This window comes from Periplaneta americana, chromosome 3 (genome assembly GCF_040183065.1).
Source record: "Periplaneta americana isolate PAMFEO1 chromosome 3, P.americana_PAMFEO1_priV1, whole genome shotgun sequence".
NCBI lineage: Eukaryota > Metazoa > Arthropoda > Insecta > Blattodea > Blattidae > Periplaneta > Periplaneta americana.
Genome location: NC_091119.1, coordinates 112,194,479 through 112,213,785, shown reverse-complemented (window position 1 = coordinate 112,213,785; position 19,307 = coordinate 112,194,479). Strand labels below are relative to the sequence as shown.

At 37.3% G+C, this 19,307-nt stretch overlaps 1 protein-coding gene across 8 annotated transcripts in view; it reads left to right on the top strand.

The window, feature by feature from the left end:
* Positions 1 to 19,307, top strand: part of cv-c (crossveinless c) — a 1,115,617-nt gene that overhangs the window by 507,917 nt on the left and 588,393 nt on the right. Inside the window, exon 1 of one of the 8 annotated variants that reach the window (XM_069821288.1) lies at positions 12,230 to 14,751. The exons of the other annotated variants lie outside the window; for them this stretch is intronic. The gene's annotated coding sequence lies outside the window, so the exon portion shown is untranslated. Of the gene's footprint in view, positions 1 to 12,229; positions 14,752 to 19,307 lie in introns of those variants that run through there. 8 annotated transcript variants of the gene reach the window in all.

Genomic DNA, 19,307 nt, shown 5'->3' with positions numbered 1-19,307 from the left:
TCTTTTTAGAGGTTTTCCCCAACTGTAAGGCGAATATCAGGTAGTTCATGGCGAATATTAGGCTTAATTTCGTCAAATAACATCCCGCTTTCACATCGATCCTAAATAACCTAGTATTTGACACAGCGTCGTTAAATAACAGACTAAAATAATTTCAGACTTAGCCTCCTTACACTGCCTTAGCATAATAAATGTTAACTAATGCGGATGCCATGTAATCGTTGGTATAGCCCGACCACTGACATTAAAACCTGCGCCACAAACCAGTGTTCGTTTGTGCGCAGGTTGTCATAGTGGGGGATCTGTTGTGTTGTAGATGTGCTCCCTGATCGATGTCTCGCAGCGAGTACGTTCTAAACTATTCGAAACAGCACTCGTGTCCGCGTCCAATCTTTCATTTTTCAATCAATTATTAACACTCCATTTCGACGTATTGTGTATAGTTAAAACAGATTGTAATTTATAATAACGGAAGAGAAACCAAATGTGCGCGGCAGGCTTTTGAAAAGTGACGCGCGTAAAATTATTTATAACGTTGCGAAGTATTTAAGGGGTTAGGTACAGCTTACAGGAGTAAAATTTTTGGAAATATTCAACATTTTTTTCCTCCATTACTGTATCTTGTGCAATAGTGAAAATTGGTATGTGTAAAATACTGTCCTTCTGCTATATTAAAAAAATATTTTTACGATTTAAAAAATTATTTATATTTTTTTTTACAAATTCAAAATGGTGGCAGTTCACTGTGCAGTAATGAAGCGTTTTCCTCATAATTCATGCATTTGTTAACTTTTTCATGTTCTCTCTCTTGTATTTTATTACTGAAAGTCATGTTTACAATATCATGCTCTTTCATCTACATTCATTAATAATTTTTTTTTGTTTCATAAGTAAGTGCTGATACTTGACCATTTTTTAAAATGAATTTATTTTTTATCAGACAGTCTATCAAAGGTAGAGAAGTGATCTTGCATCATATTGTAGATATAACATACATAAATACACAAAAAATTTCATCACAGAATGTTGGATAGTTTTTGAGTTATGTGGGAAATGCTTCATTATTGCACAGTGAAATGAATTTTACAATGTTACATAATTATTGTTTTATTCATTACTGGCATCTAGACTAGTCTTTATTTTACTGTACTTAGCAACCTAATCAATGTCTTTATTCATAGCACTGAATTAAAAATGTTTAACTCATAGCAGTGAATTACAATTTTTTAAATCACTCTCTCCATGACAACAAACACATTAGCAACAATAAAATCCATCAATTCATTCATGTGTAACTTATTCACATAGGGCCTACAACACATTACAAAGAAAATGCCACAATTTGAAATTAAATTTAAATAGGAATAATGAATAAATATTGTATAGCACATGAGAGTAAACAGATTTTATGCGCTCGTGGAAACTAACACCCTTGGCTACGGCTCGGCGATAAATTTTCACTCGCGGATAAAATCTTATTTTACTCTCGTGTGGTATAAATTTAGTGTACACAGACGTGTACGAGTAGGGTCGAGTAAAAGGGGGTATGACTCGGTTGAACATTGTAAACATTGGCACTCAAACCAATATACAGTACAGGACACAAATAATGACTTGATTTTCAATAACGTGAATTTGTCTAAGTTCAACTTCGGACAGCGCCTTGTTCACATGAGAAAAAAAATATCGTATTTATAACCATTAGGATAGAGGATTTTTATGTTACGGCTAATTTACTCCTTGAATATACATTATCTTTGTTGTAAATTATTTATAACACTTGATCTATGAATAGACAGAAAACAAAACAACAAACAAGAAGAAAATGAAACAAAAATAAAGAGAGAAAAAAACAGAAAAGACGAATGCGTAGCCTCTCGTTTATTACACAGTCACGTTACTTCTAGATCATGGATTCGAGGCAGCAGTGTCATTTGTAACAGTGACAACAAATTATTTGAACTCCGCCGCTGCATAAGAAATACGTTCACGTGTGAACATAAGCTCTCACGAAATCAACCGAAGTCTTCTAAAGAAGATTTGGCGTATGGCAGCCGGTCATTTTTTTTTTTGTCTAAGATGATACATGGCAAATGTGTTTTGAGCATATCTTCTAAACTGCACGCTAGAGAAAATGGGTCGTCTGACAAAAAATACTCTCCACGCGAGACCTGTCATCCCTCCGAGTTTAGTACAGAAGTCCTGAATCACCCTGAATACAAACGATACTACGCTCCTTCCACACGTAGTTACTGCTCGAGGTAGATTTTATGAGTAAGAATTCGTATAGTACAACACGGCCCAATAGATTATGGAGCATGCCATGTGTGTGGCTGTCCACAGTGGTTCATGGCTGTAACGCGAGCCACAGAGGATCACCTGTCGACCTGTTGCGTGGCTCGTGGCTCATCATAGGCAGCAGCAACAAGTAGCATCGCCATATTGTGCCCCAAAATGTTCCATTCGGCCAGCTCTCACCTCTTCAAGTTCGAGAATTTCATGAAATATAGAGAGTGTAAACGATATAAACTGCCAAAAGAAATACTGGTGGTAGAGCATAATTAACTGAAGAAAAGAATCAAACGTTTTTCTGTAACTGTCATGGTTTTCCCAGAAAAAAAAAGTGTTTTGTGAGTATAACGTTTTTGGAAAAGAGAATAGATAGTCATTATTTAGGCTCCATTACCCGGTACGTACGCTGAAGTAATCGTTTTTCTGTTGTGTATTGGTATGTGTTGGGTTCAAGGTCATTGACAATAACATTATAAGTTCAGTCGAAATGTAAACAAATGATTAAACTGCTATCAATCTTAGAAAACATATTTTACAAATTAAAAATAAAATTATAAGGTATAATTAATTTTCACTGGGTATTTTGTCCAGTAGACCGATATGTACTACCTATATAATTTTGGCAGTTCATATCGTTTACACCCTGTATACAGCACCAGTGAAACTATTTATACACAAAAGTAAGTAAACTCTCTGAACGTAATATTGAATGGAATGAAACATAAAACATTGTTTCTTTCTCTTACGCAATTTAAACGAAATAAGTAAATATATTTACTTTTAGTTTCTCATTATAAACAGAGTTCACTTCAGTATCTGTCATAACTTTCAACTGTTGTATTACATCATTTATTTTCGACTGCTATGTGTATTGAATTGAATTGAATTGAATTTACGGGAGGGGGGACTATGGCCCAGCACTACGACCTGTTACGATCTATTGCGCTAACCCTCAAGCTAGGCGCATTCCCATACCCACACTGGCTGACTACACTAAGGTTCGCTGCGTACCCAGGTTTCGAGCAGACAACCCTCCTCGTCCCTGGGCCAGCCCCCACCGTGCATCGCCAGCCGGCGATCGGGGAATGCTATGGAATGATGACGAAATGGGGAAATGGTGACGGAATGATCTAAATGCCTAATATGGGGAAAAACGGGAGAATCCCAAGAAAAACCCCAACTGCGACCTTGTTCGCCACAAGTGTCACTATGGATTTTTCAATGAAGAATCCCAGACCTGACCGGGACTCGAACCCGGGCCGTCTGTGTCTGTGTCTATCAGTGTCAGTGTCAGTGAGGTGTGTGGGTAAAGGACACAAGATTCAGCAATTAGCAGCTTGTGGAATTATCTTTCTCATTTCTTTTTCTAAACGGATTGGTATTTTATATTTAATTTTTATTTTAGTACAGTTTATTCGGTGGCCAGTCCTCTTCTTTATTTTATATATTTCAGTTATTTTGGACTTACTGGTTACTATCATTCCTGGTTCAAGTTAATTCCAAAGACAAAGAGTCGAAATCTGGGGATTAGGATTATCTTTTCCCTCTTAGCTATGCCACGAAACGCCACACAAACTGTTTTTATATAAGACGAGGTCTTTCACCGTAACGTAGAACAAAGCGCAATGATTTTCCTTTCGCATAATATAAATAAAATGGAATGCCTTTATGTTTGCCATATTAGTAAAGTGACTTTAATATTCTATAAGCAAACAGAAGAAGGAAACAAAATTCATGGAAGAATAAACTGTTAGTGAACTTTTTAGTGTAATTCATTCAATTTAAAAGAGAGGCTCGCATTTTGAAGAGTACATTGCATAACTATGTGTAGCTATATTTTGTTTGTAGTAGTAATATATTATATTTGGAGTCTTTTCTGCTCCATTTCTGCCTTCATTTCTTTCAAATTATTTGTATTATTATTATACTTCTAGAAATTGAATCTCAAAGATTTTTGTGTTGGTTGAGGTCAGTCGATTGAGATGGTTTTCAGTTTTTGAGGTAACTGTACAGAAGCCACTGTTTCTCTTTTTAGACTTTTGCATAAATTAGCTTTCCGAATCTGTAGAGAACTAGAAAGAAATGAAATCTCCGAATCTCAAGGGCTGGGAATCAGGCGATTTACGTGGTTCTCTGAGGTACGGCAGACCTCCATCAGAGGTATCTTATTCGGATTTGTTGGCTTCAGAGCAATGCGTGTGGCGACAAATGGTAGGACCGGCTTTTTCTTACCGAGGAGAGCCCGAGGGTTTGCACCGAAGTCTGAGGCTTATTGCGCCGTCCTCTTTTTTATGGGATAATTATTGAAGTTCTCAGGACCGCATTCACGTAAGTATCGTAATTCACTGTTTGTGTCATCTATCGATTCAGGTAAAATACTCTGATCCGAAGGAGCTCATGCTCTCTGCTTCTTTGGGACTTCAGTAGCTTCCTCAGATGGATGTCACCTGTATGCAAGTCACGCTGCTACATTGCTGCATCTCCGGTCGACCTGAAACTATTGAAAGATGATAAATGAAATTGAAGTTACTATCCGCCCGTTATAAATTTACCGGTGTTGATTCCACGAACTAGCAAAATGCGTCATCCCAGTCCACGAATAATCTGAACCTCTCAATTTCCCGCTCTCCATAATCTCCTACGATGTCTTGTACACAACGACAGTAGCGACATCAGCGCTCAGCGAATAATGAAGGCGAAATTAGTCCGTGATCCAACGCCGAAATTATTCAGCAATTCTCCTTAATTTAATTGAGGAAGATAGCACGAAAAAAACCCAACCAGACAACTTGCCTCAATCAAGATTTGATCCCAGGCTCGCAAGTTTCACGGTCAAACATGCTAACCGTTACTCCATAATTATGGACAGGGCCGCTTAACTGAAAAGCACAATTGACACGCAACTTGTTCCACAATGGTTGTACAAAAAGGTTACATGGACTGTTGTATTTAGAGGTAATGCCCCCTTTCCAGTAATTACAAATGCCTGTCTCGCATAATGAATAGTGAAATTACTTGTAACAATCTGTTTGTGTTTTCCATATTTGTTGTGTTGGAATTAGAACTTCGTAATTTAAATGATAATGACTGAGATATCGGACGATACACGTTGCGATGGTTATGAAAGCACTTTCAAAGTAATCAGCTAAGGTAATAACATATTTGAACATTTTTCTAGTCACGATATAGTCCTTGCAGCTTACTTCTGATCTTCGATTGCAGCATTGTGAACTTGCTTTCCAGTTATAGAAGACTGTATTATTAATTTCAGTGAAAGTTACTATGAATGGACAATAATACTTTGATAGTATCTTGCAGTTCGGAGAGCAAGGAAGGCAGTAGGGAAAGTACAAGGACAACAGAAACCCATAATCATTACTTTAATAATAGTCACTACTGTGCCTGAGTGGCATTGACCTTCGGCTTGTCAAGCAGGCAATCCGGGTTCGAGTCCCAGTTAATCCTGAAAAATTCAAAGTAACACTTGTGGCGGACACTGTCGCATCTAGAGTTCATTCGGGTTTCTCCCGTTTCCCCATGGTAGGCATTAACATTATTCCGTCCGATCACATTCGTAAAAATTCTTGAAGTAAAAAAAGGACATAAAATATCTACGCAACTTGCTTTTAGGTTTCATTATATAACTGACATTTAATTTCTCTAGCATTATTTCTTTGTAAACATACTCAATACATAATTTAATTTATAACTTCACCATGTGTAAGAAGCAGAATGAAGAGTATACCGTTAGAACCGATTTCAATTAAATTATTATTATTATTATTATTATTATTTATTGTTATTATTATTATTATTATTATTATTATTATTATTATTATTATTATTATTATTATTATTATTATTATTATGTGCTTTTCGTATCACATAAAGTGTCATTAATTTTAGTAAAAATTATTATATTATATTATATTATATTATATTATATTATATTATATTACATTACATTACATTACATTACATTATATTATATATTATATTCCCTGATAAATTTACTCGTAAATACTAAATATTAACAAAACTCATTCAATAGGTCAAAAGAAATTAGTCAACAAAAGGACAATATATAAAAAACCACTTTTTTCCGGTAACAGAAACACTAAAAATCTCGAAATAGATATTTACAGCATCACAAATTCTCTATACAGTAATTCTATATAGGTAGAGCCCGATCGCAAATTCGTCGCACCAACATGCGCGAACTTCTTTCTGAGGCTTCGGAGTGGGGGGTTCTATGTGTGCGGGCGTCTGCTTACTCATAGAGCGTACTGTTCAAAAACCCCTCCTAGCAAGACTCTTGGGCGAGTCCATGTAAGTGGATACCAATTCGTCTTACATGCAGGATCCACGAGTTTGCGATCGGGCTCTAGTGCACATGAGAAAACTAGAACACAGTACTTAAAAGTAAACGAGTTAAAAGCTGAAACGTCCACACCTGTGGATTAATGGTTAGCGCATCTGACCGCGAAACCAAGTGGCCCGGGTTCGAATCCCGGTCGGGGCAAGTTACTGGTTGAGGTTTTTTGCGGGGTTTTACCTCAACCCAATATGAACAAATGCTGGGAAAATATCGGTGCTGGACCTGGACTCATTTCACCGGCATTATCACCTTCATTTTATTCAGACGCTAAATAACCTGAGATGTTGATACAGCGTCGTAAAATAACCCACTAAAAATACCGAAACATAAGGCTACTTGTTATCTGTTAAGAACTCACAAGCAAGCATCCTCATGGGGGCAGATGAAGTTATTTTCTTTCTCCCACCATGTTAATAATGTCAAAACAAGTGCTTATACAAATTTTGGCCACTCGAGCGCAATTACGAGAACCGCAAAAAATAAGTTTCCCGTGGACCGTTTACAGAAAGATAACAGAATTTAATGGAAATATTTATTGGAACAGATACAAATATTGTTGAAGTATTTTTCAACATATTCCCCACCGGAAATGGGGCATTTATTATATGGGATCAACTTTTGTATCCCTGTGTTGTAGAAGTCTGCCACCTGAGATCGGAACCAGTGTGTGACAACAGTCTGCACCTCTCTGTTGATCCCACAATATGACAAATGTCTCAATTCCGGTGGGAAAAAGTTGAAAAATAGCTAAACGATTGCTGTATCTGTTCCAATAAATCTTTACATGAAATTTTGTTTTCTTTCTGTAAACTGCCTTAAGGAAACTTACTTTCTGGAGGAGAGTGCCCTCGTAATTGCACTTGAGTGGCCAAAATTTGTATAAGCACTTGTTTTGACATTAGTTTGGTCAACAAAAAAAATAACTTTTTTGTCTACCCCTTGAGAATGTTTGCTTGAGCGATAGCCACCGGCGTTGTTCAGGCGGTAGCGCATTTCCTTGCTGATTCGAAATTGCGTTCGGGTATGGGTTCGCTTCCTGGTTGGGCTTATTAACTGGTTGGAGTTTTCCCCAACCGTAAGGCGAAAGTCAGATAATCTATGGCGAATCCTCGGCCTCATCTCACCAAATATCTCACTAGCATCAATTCCATCGACGCTAAATAACCCAGTAGTTGATGTAGCGTCGTTAAATAACCAAGTGAAAAAAACGGGCTCAGACTTTTACTTTTTACGATAGAATTTATACGGATGAATGGTGGCTAGGGAGAAATGCCCGGTCATTGATGAACAGGGTTCTTTGACATGTCCAACTAGAAATTCTGATCGCCTAACCTTCGTTGCATCGCACCGTTCCATCTCGAACAGCTCTCTTCGGCTGCAGTAGGCCAGGTTCATTACGTGCCATAACTCTTCCCCTATCTGCTAATGGATCGCCGGCCGCCGAGTATTTCAATTATGTTGAGGCAGTAATGCCAACCTGTTCTTTATTTGGTCAGTTTTACCGCTCCCCCTTGAATGGACCTTCAGCCGACCTCTGTCTGCCGGCCACATAAATTACAAACTTCATCTCTCCGATATTTATTGCTCTTCTACATACATCATGCTCTTGTTCACACTTGCTAGCGATTTTAATTTGCTAGCGCCTGTCTTTTGTCACCTGCAGCCATGACAGCCGTGTTGCTATACAGAACAATAATAATTACCGAGTGAAACGCTAGGCAACACTTGGGAATGAATTTAATTTGTTAGAGCTTATCTTCTGTCACTCGTACCTTCGGCAGCTGGGTGCCGTATGGAACAACTGCCGTGTGAAATGAAGTTTACTTTTGGGAAATGGTTTTACTTTGCTTTGTCGCCTGTAACTATAACAACCGAACAACAGACATGCTTAAGTCTATTTGTATGAACTTATAAATTGCTTTTAAGGAACACGGAGGTTCATTGCCGCCCTCACATAAGCCCGCCATCGGTCCCTATCCTGAGCAAAATTAATCCAGTCTCTATAATCATATTCCACCTCCCTCAAATCCATTTTATATTATCCTCCCATCTACTTCTTGGCCTCTCCAAAGGTATTTTTTCCTCCGGCCTCCAAATTAACACACTATATGTATTTCTGGATTCGCCCATACGTGCTACACGCCCTGCCCATCTCAAACGCCTGGATTTAATATTCCTAATTATATCAGGTGAAGAATACAATGCATGCAGTTCTGCGTTGTGTAATTTTCTCCATTCTCCTGTAACTTCATCCCTCTTAGCCCCAAATATTTTCCTAAGCACCTTATTTTCGGACAGCCTTAATCTCTGTTCCTCTCTCAAAGTGAGAGTCTAAGTTTCACAGCCATACAGAACAACCGGTAATATAACTGCTTTATAAATTCTAACCTTCAGGTTTTTGAGAGCAGACTGGATGACAAAAGCTTCTCAACCGAACAACAGGCATTTCCCATATTTATTCTGTGTTTAATATCCTCCCGAGTGTCATTTATATTTGTTACTGTTGCTCCAAGATATTTGAACTTTTCTACCTTTTCAAAGGATAAATTTCCAATTTTTATATTTCCATTCCATTAACTCAAATTGACAGTGTTGCAGATGTTTCCCAGGTTAAACTTTTGCCTGAGGTAAACATACACTTCAAATATAAGAAGAAATCAAAATTGACTCATAAAATAATACTTAAACCCCAGTTTCTAAGAGAATAAAAATGAACATCAGATTATGTGCTTTCTATTCTTTCAGGATTTTTATAAGCTTAAGTTCATAATGTGGTACTAGACGGACAAATATTCTGACTTGTGACATTATACCTCTCCCTTACACAAAACAAATCCGTTGCGCGTCAGCCCATGGAAGGCTAAGGCCTCTTACAGCTTATAGCTGGCCTCATACCACCCAACCAATACGGGGGTAACGTGTGGTTAGCACGATGATTTCCCCAGTTGTTATAGCTGGCTTGCGAAACCGGATTTCGGTATTCACTGTAGCTTCCCAAATTCGTAACGATATGGGTAGGCACCAGTCCCATTGTAAAAATAGTAAAAAATGTAATTTGTAACCTTATAAAATTTTGACTTGTTCCACATCTTAAAGCTTCATTGTTAATGTAAGATGTATGGAATACAATAAATGAAATTTAAAAAAAATTGGCCAAATTTTCTTCAGAAAAAAAATCTTTCCCATGATGGTCAAACCAACGCTCATTCCATGATTCTTGTGCAAGGCATGACGCCTTATTGGACGCAGTTACGACGCGGGACTTATACCTCTTTTATCCATGTTGTTGTTCTGTAATTATGTTTCAGGAGTCAAAAATAAACTCGCATTTTCAAACCTAGACATAATACTCCATTATGTTCTTAAAACTAAAACCTGAGCACTTGAAGAAGAAGTATATTTTATCGTAAGAAATGCACAACTAGTCAACGTTAAGTTTAAGTTTTTGTTAAGTGAAGAGTTTACACCTTACTGCAGCTGGTATTAATGAATATCTTTAACAGTCAATACGTATTGCAGGCATTATTTTATTACACCCATGACATAGGGTGTAGGCCTGTAGGGAAAGTGCTAATCGGCCGGGATATAGAACATCTCTAGATACTTTGTTCCAAAGAGATTTTTTAAGCACCCATGATGGATTGAGTTATATAAGTTATATCTCTGCCAGACAAGCAGGAATCTGAGGTGAGGGGTTCGGTGTCCCTTATGGAGATCTAGCAGTCAACTAGAACTCACAAACACTGCCAACTACCAGTCTTTAGAGAAATCACGAAGAATACCTGCTGTGATAGACGGTCGATTCGACGTCACTCAACATAGGAGTTGCCGTATTTTTCGAGATGAAGATGATAACGAAAGAGGGATTGTAGCTAGTGTTGGTATGATGTCGACAGGAAATACGAGACATTCCCGAAAACATCCTCACAACCTTAACTTTTTTCACCGCCATCGCCGGTATTTGAATACGGGTCGTCGTAAGCCAGCACTTTGCCAACTTAGTAGTAAGGCGGATTTCCCTGTGACATATTTTCTAAGATATCACAAGAAGTTAGAGTGAAACAGGTAGCAACAAATATAAGCCTATGCACTTACTTAGCGAAGCAATGACTTCTCGTATGTAAGCTAAAGCAAGTGCTGCAGTTTATCTCCGAATAAAAGCGATGCTGTAAGTAAAGGATTAGTTCCACGAAAATCTCGGAATCTAATTTCTGCAGCATCAAATTCTTCGCATAAGAAAATATGGAAATACACGTTTTTAGATTTTTAGATGTAAAGGACTGAGTACAGAAATATAGTATATAGTCCATTTCAGTGTTCGAATTGATAAACATGTAGGGGAGTGGGATGTTTTCTTGTTCACACACTATAGCCTACCGATTTTGTTTCTTTTTTTAAGTATTGATATCAGTTATAACATATTCGGTTTTAAAGTTTATTGTTATAAAGTTATGCATTGTTATTCTTGTTGTTAACATTCATTTTAATTATTATGACACCTGACATGGCATTTTTAAATTTTTGGTACCATGATGACTCTATCCTATCTTATGACTTAGGTACTAGGTAATTCTAAAATCAATTAAAAGACCGTATTATGAAAACAACAGCAACAGAAATGTATGAAAATAGGAATCGCGTAGTATTTATAGCACAGTTATAAAAATGACACAATCTAAACTATGTTTACATTAAAGGATAATCTTTTTTTGAAGTTGAAATGCAGGTTACATTTTCAATCGACATTCAGAATAAACTCACTGTAGCAAATTCAATCTAGTGAAGATATTTTGATCGGCGCCGCAAAGACAGTAGAATTAAGCATTCGAAAATGTAATTTCAGGAAAAATATCGATAGATAGGTGTGGTACTAATAATATTGTAAATTATGTTTTATTTAACAACGCTCGCAACTGCCGAGGTTATATCAACGTCGCCGACGTGCCTGAATTTTGTTCCGCAGGAGTTCTTTTGCATGCCAGTAAATCTACTGATATGAGCCTGTCGCATTTAAGCACACTTAAATGCCATCGACGTGGGCTGGAATCGAATCCGCAACCTCGGGCACAGAAGGCCAGCACTATCGACTGTGCCACCCAGGCCGACACTAATAATATTAATATTAAAATATATATTCAGACAGGGGACTTTTCTTTCCCCGGTTGGGAATGAACATACGAATGCAGAAGAGAGGGGGGGAAATGTAGAAGGGGAAATTCTGCTGTTTCTTCCTCTTCAATTTGAATGTTGGTCCACTGAAAAGTCACATAATCTAACTTCATTCTTCATTTTTTACGATTTTTCTATACGGATGAATGTTGGCTAGCGAGAAATGTCCCTACTTTCATTATTCGTTTACTATTCCACTATAACAATTTCATCAATATTTCTGTTTCAGAATAGCTATAGCAGTTTTAGAGTGTCATTAAATAAACAAAATTACTTTGAAAATTATGCTAATTCCTAAGAATGTCTAGAAGGCGTGGCCTCATTGTTGCGGGTGCAGCAGCGGCATCGCTGCCATTTGCCTCGCGCGCGCCCCAGTTGTCTGGCAGCCGTGCGTGCGAGCGGTCTGTCCGTCTGTCCGTCTGCGCGTTGCGCGACAGTGCTAGCCAACTGTTCCGTAAAATATGTGCGTGTGAGACACTAAATTTCAAAACTGTGCGGGAAATTTAATTTCTGACGTTTTCATTTACTGTGCAAGTGTAATTAATTTCAAAGAGATATTTTAATATCAACAAAGAGGGATGGTGATAATAAGTGGTAATTTGAGTTATGGTAGCGGGAAATTTTCAGTGAAAATATTATATCCGATAGACTGTAGTGTGGGGAATTCCCTTCCGGGAAATTACGGTGACTGTAAAGTCATAAACATGTGAGAGACATCTCGTGGTCATTTTGAGAAACAGTTACGGTGACAAGTGATATTGGATAGTTTCTAGACTATGCAAGTTTTCTTTCTGACATGTGCCGTGAAAGTATCTGTGAGAGGTGATAGTGTGGGAAATTTTATTTTGAACATACAGAGTGTAATAATTGCATTTGGATGGCACCAGTGTGCAGAATTTACGTGAAGTCTTTCAGTAAAATATTTTAGATAGGTATCATTGCGAAACTTTTTCTAGGCGTTAGAACATCGAACTTGGACTAAATAGTCAAAACTATCTCCGCAAAGCTTACAGACCAGAAAATTTTTCATGACGTTCATAGATTCTGTGTAAATGATGTGCTCAAAAAACTGCAGTAGTAAGTGAAAATGACTCGAAACACAAGAACGTTGAATGGCCTGTCTTCATCACTTCTGATATGTACCTTAGCTAAACCTTAATGTAATCTATAATAATGAGATCGAAATTTATTACATAAATCTGAACCATGTAATTTTCTTCATGTTTTCGGTAACATGGAATAGCGGCATCAGAGCGAAGTGTAGGTTGCTGTGGTCATTATCAAAATTGTGACACGTTGTTATTGTTTTTCCGACAGACGGCAGTACGAGACATCCATGTACAGAGTCAATTTCTGCAGATTTATATATAGGATAATTTGCAGATTACAAATACAATATTCTTCCTTTTCATGGAAATATAATTTTCTCGAAAACAACTTTCCCAGCATTAGTTTGCTACTTTTTAATCAGTTGATTTCTTACTAAATGTTCCTTTATCGCAATAGAGTTCCTTCACAATCAACTATCTTTCTTCAACTCTATTACAAGATACGAGTACAAAATTCTCAACCGTCTATTTATGTTTGTCGCTTCTTTAAACCGCAATCGTTGATAAGCCTTTGCAGAAATTAAATTAACTAGCTACCGGTATTTGAATGTACCGTACCCGATCATTTCCTCGAAAGATGACAGTGAATGAGAGGTATGATTTGAATATTTTCGAAGACAATGAAGAGAGTAGGCAGGGAAATCAACTATAAGGAAAAGTAACACAATATTTCTCACAATTTCTCATAGTATCCGTGTTCTATAGCTAATAACCTAAATCCAAAATATATATCCTGCAGAGATGAACAATGTAATGACTATTCATGCTTCTATAACGGCATATATTTACAGGCCTACGTTAGATTATTTTTAGAGATGAACAACTTAAGTGTAGGCGTGAGTCATGTCTATTAAGAATTGTGCAAAAAAACAAAATATATTCGAGAGATGGCAATGTGAGGAGGGGACATGGTATTCATAAGAGTTGTGAATGGAAAGTTATGACTACGATGTAACTGTATTTGTGGAAGAGTATCAATCAAGCAAGAGATACCTACAAGAAAAGAAGAAATACTTTAATAACGGTGCATTTTGGAACCTCGGTATATTTTAGGTCCTAGTAAGGAACAAAAGAAGCAAGACAATCTTTCGGGATGAGTAACAGTTAAAATATAGAAAAGGTAATATATAAAAAAACGCTTTAATAATTAAAGACAGGTGTTGTAAATGAATATAAATTTTCAAGAGAAACAGCAATGTATCTACAATCAACTGCAGTATAAGGAGAGCGACTCTGATAATAAAAAAAAAATGCAGATTTTTAATGAAGATATATTTTCGGAAGGACAATAAAGAGAGACTGTAATAATGAACAAATGAGATATATTTTCGACAGAGCAACGACTAGCCTGCAGACAAGTACAGTGTAAGAAGAGAGACTTTATTAATTAAGATTTTAGAAAATCGCATTTTTTAATGACAGCAATGAAGCTTGAAACAGCATACTGACAGAAGAAACTAGTATCTCCTACACACAGCAATACAGGATAAGCAACAACGAGTGTTTCCTTCACACCTTCTCCGAATGAGGGAGGAATATTGAGCGAGCATCTCCTGCAGACGCCGAGCGCCGGTGTGGCTGTGATCTCATCCGCCGGGTTGCGCAAGCATCCACCACCTGTTGTCATGCCGGCGTGATTGATAGGCCTGGCGCCGTGCGGCCGCGGTGCACGGACCCCAATCCACTCCGCACGTGATTAATTTAAACTCTCGCACACAGCATCCCTCGTTAGGCCGGTGTGATTGAATTGCGTCCTGGACGGGTTAAGCTGGCACCACCATACGACCGCTGCTGTCATCTCAGGTGAGCCTTGGCGCTGTCATGCGTTCCACATTCCCAGGGTCTGCAACCTGCTCGTGCTCAGCATTGACACATGTGACTGTCAGAGCTGGAGTGTGTTGCACCTGTGAGTTTACTAAGGCATGCGTGATATGGCCCATCTTAAGAAAAGGGCAAAACACAAATCAACTGCAAGAAAAACTTGTACAAGTCACATCCAAGTAGTGTCAGTGCAATATTACCCTTGAGCCATTCTTGTTATGTGAAACATGCTTTAAGACTGCCATCGTGTTCAACATGATGCAAGATTTATATTTTTTGCATCGTGTGATAAATGAGTCGTATAGATGCAAACCCCGACATTTCCATCTTTGTTAATTTTTCAGGAAATGAAAAAAAAATGATTTACTAACAAACTATGTTTCATAAAATGTCTAAACTGTACTAACCGTTTAAAGACAGAACTAACACCATAATTATTCCTTTAAATGTCAAGAAATGTTAGTTTTCTATAAATATGACAACATAATATGGAAATGTCTGAGTTTGCTTTTTAATGATTATCTTAATTTTCTATAATTTATCTTTGTATTTATTCACACTGCAAATGGGTATATATCCAGTGGCAGAGTATAATATCCCTTATAGCATTATTTTTCAGCTGCTACTAACAAAACTGCATGAATCTGACACTAAATTTATTTATAATATATATTTCATACAATACTATTGAAAAAGAAAAGTAAAAAATTAATTCAGTGGTGGATCTAGTACTAAGACGACTTCAGAATTGCCACTACTTTTATACATTTTTATTTGCAAAAAAAATGTTTCAAACTTATTTGAAAGCATCCACAGTTAGTTTATATTTCATATACAATATTATAAATATTTTTATTTAGAAAAAAAATACTTAGGACTGCCACTGCACACAGTTCAAATCCTCAATAACTCCGCTTCATGTTGTGCTTCACAGAGGCATTCTTCTTCCACTAGTAATGACTTACTGTGTGCTGCATTATCAACCACTCGCCTATAGAACTTAAGCTCACCTTGTCGCTTTATCAATGAATCAATATCAGAACACTTTTCTTATTTAACTGGCACACATAGGACAAAATTTCAAGTTTGACCTTGTCAATGTTATTACTTTTTTTGAAAAAAGAATTTGCAAATTATTGACCAGATCTGTAGAATGGTTCACCTCTGATTTTCAGAATTCCATTTTCACGATTCAGGATCATCCTCTCATCCCCGTTGAATTTGAAATGCCACTGTCCAGAAATTTTCATAAGTTTAGCATATTTATTTTCCAGTCGTACTGTTGCGAGCAACCACATGTATCTATAATATTTTATATTGTTTCTATATTATATTTTAGTGTATGCCGTGATGAAAATAAGCGATTTGTGAAAGTTACTAAATGTATTATAATGTGGAGTATATTTGTGAAGATGTTACAGTTTATCTTTTAAGTTCCCATAGCATAGTTTCAAAAAAGAAAGCTGCCAATATTGTTCACGAAACAGTGCTGTTGAGTATTAAAGAATGCATTGTACAATCAACAAAGATTAGGCAAAGTTGCAGCTAAACTACGGCTCCAGAAGTAATGTCTTGAGCGTGAGCAGACTCGCAACCTTCTGTCGCAACTTTGTAGTTCTCGCGTTGCACGGTACGAAAATAGCGCGCTGCACTCTGCTTTTAGTTTAGGCTATGTGTGAACACAACATGCAACTTTGCAGTTGCAGGATAAAAGTTACGTGAAAATCATAGGAACCTGCAAAAACCTTGGTTTTATTATTTCCAAAAAAGGCATCTCGTGCGTACCTAATAAGACTGGCAAAGCTCGGATGGGATTAATTTAAGAGTGGAAAAAGCAAGCAAATCCACCCCTCCCCGTCACAAGTCGCCGTACCCCACGAGATGATACAAATTAATTCCATTCGAGCTTTACCAATCTTATTAAGCACACAGAAGATATCCTTATTGTAAATAACGAAACCTCATTTACTGCAGGCTTTTTTTTATTTTCACTTAACTGTACCTGGCATTGGAAAGGGTCGTAATGTAGGCCTATCTCTCTCAAAAAGGCTCGATTTTCTTGGGAATTTCTGCTGAGAGTCGCCGTGCACTCTGACTAAGAAATCACTCACTACTGGTCTGTCACCTCGCGCCACAGTTCAGCTGCCGTGTGACTCCTGACGCACAGGATGTCATTCAAATTCGTTATCAGAGATCGGAAAAAACCCTGTATTTCTTCTCTATAACTGATTTATGTTTGAGAACTATCCAAATGCCAACTGTCTCCCGCTCTCTCTCTTTCTCTTCCTCCATTTTTTTAAATACTTCGCGCATTTTTTCTTCTTGTCTGCCAATATTATACAACATAAATAGAGACAGAATTCAGTCATTTCCAGAGCTTTGATCAAAAATGAATATGAATTATTATTAATTAAATTTATGCAATTGGGACTTGAGCTATTACCTATGTCATGTTACATTAATCCATGGTTGGTAATATAATGAATCGAATCGCAGTTTGGTTCGTTACTTATGCTGCTGGTGTTGCGGGGCGTTTTCCGCCGCCGCTCTCGCAAGACAGTCTGTCGGCCGTGGTACCTGCCAATTACCGTCACTCAGACTTGTCTAGATTGAAACCACTGGGCCGGCTGCGCGGTGTGGCCATGATGCCCGTGCTTTATCCTTCAACGAACAGCTGTCAATCGCCTGTGACGTCACGTCTCACCTTTATGTTGCGATTACATGTATCCCTCTCCTCTCCCTGCCATCGCCAAGTAAGGAAATGCAATCAGTAGTTCGTAATTGGATTCTGCATTAGAGATCATAATGAGTGCTTACGAAGTTCAGTTATCATTACAACACTTGCGAATATAAACCTTATGTACTCTGCAGGTTAAGGAGAAAGCTTTCTTCATTGTGTACATTAGTCATGCTGCATTTTCAGGTATGAATGAAAATAATCATTTTGAGGTCATGTCGACACATTTCCATTTCTTCCCAACGATATATACATATAAGTACGGAAGCCTCTCATGAAAATATCTCTGCCGGGATTCGATCCCAGGTAGACTTTTGAAATTTGTGTTGTTCATAAAGCGATTTGGGATTTGCTACGAATACTCATAGTCTCTAGTACTTGAAAATGAGTCATACACAGCATATATGATTAATACTTTCTCATTATACGCTTTACGTTTTTCTTAACTATTGAGATCCATTCTTATGATCTTACTGTTTATAGTTTTGAATTATTATTCAAACGATATGTATAAATGAAATCATTTAATATGCTTACAAATAATAAGATGAACTTTCGATTTCCAGATTACACGTTTTTTATAACACCATTTGGCTTAATTTATATGTTGTATGTTGTAAGTAGCCTATTACATATTTAAGTTTACACAGAGTTACACAGAAAAGTTGTACGTGTCACTGGAGCTCCACCCATTCTTCATCATATAACGCAGAATTCCTGCACGGAAATATCGTATGTACTTCGGTACATCATAATAATTTGATATACGTAAAATAACCAGTTAGTGATTTAAGACGGCGCTCATTCCGTCGGATCCCGGCCACTTAGTCACTCGTAATGCACCTCTGCACATAGTGTGTTGGACATTGTGCCACTGTCACACATCTGTGACACAGTGCATGAGGGTTGGCCACAAAAGGGAAACTGAGAGGTGAAACTTAAACTGAGAGGGATTCAATCCGGAACTAGAATCCGGTGTGGATTAGTGGATAAAGCGTCAGCATGTAGAGCTGAAAACCCGGTTCGAGTCCCGGTGCCGGAAATAATTTTTTCTCCGCTCCATTCATCCATCATTTCTGGTAAAGTAAATATTCAACGCCTTGAAAACGGCGCAAATATTAGGGATATTGTTGGAGAGTTTAAGGTGATATTCATCTCATTATTTGTTTGTTTATTTATTTATTATTGTATTTTATAGATAGATATATTCTAGGAAAGAAAGTTAATTTGTGTTAACGTTGTATCACATTCGCTTCTTATAATGAATTAACAACTCTTAAACACACATTTCCGTATGATCAATTTTTTTACTGTCCACAATATTCCTTGACTTTCATGACATGATGGTTTCCGATTGCAGGGGATTTACTCCGCGTTATATCTAAGTAGGTAAACATTGGCTTTCTATATCGACAGAGCAATATATCCTTGCATGATCACGATGGTTTAAACATAATTTCTAATAAATGTACAAAACCATAATGTTAATTTTTATAGAGCAATAATTGTTATCGAGGACGATAGCGAGTGCGGCAATAAGTAATCGGAGACTAGAAAATTCTGCTTAACTCACGAATTGCATATAATGCTTTTCCACTCGCACACATTAAGTAATAAAAATATAATTCTTCATTTTGTATGATTTAATAATCAGAAATATTGAGAAGGTTGTCTAGTTTTGGATATTCCTTTGTTTGTTGCCATGCAACTATTGAACGAAACTTATTTTCAGGGAAGTAATGTCACTTGCTGCACGTCCCGTCGTCAATAGTAACCAACAATACGACGGTAAAATCTATCT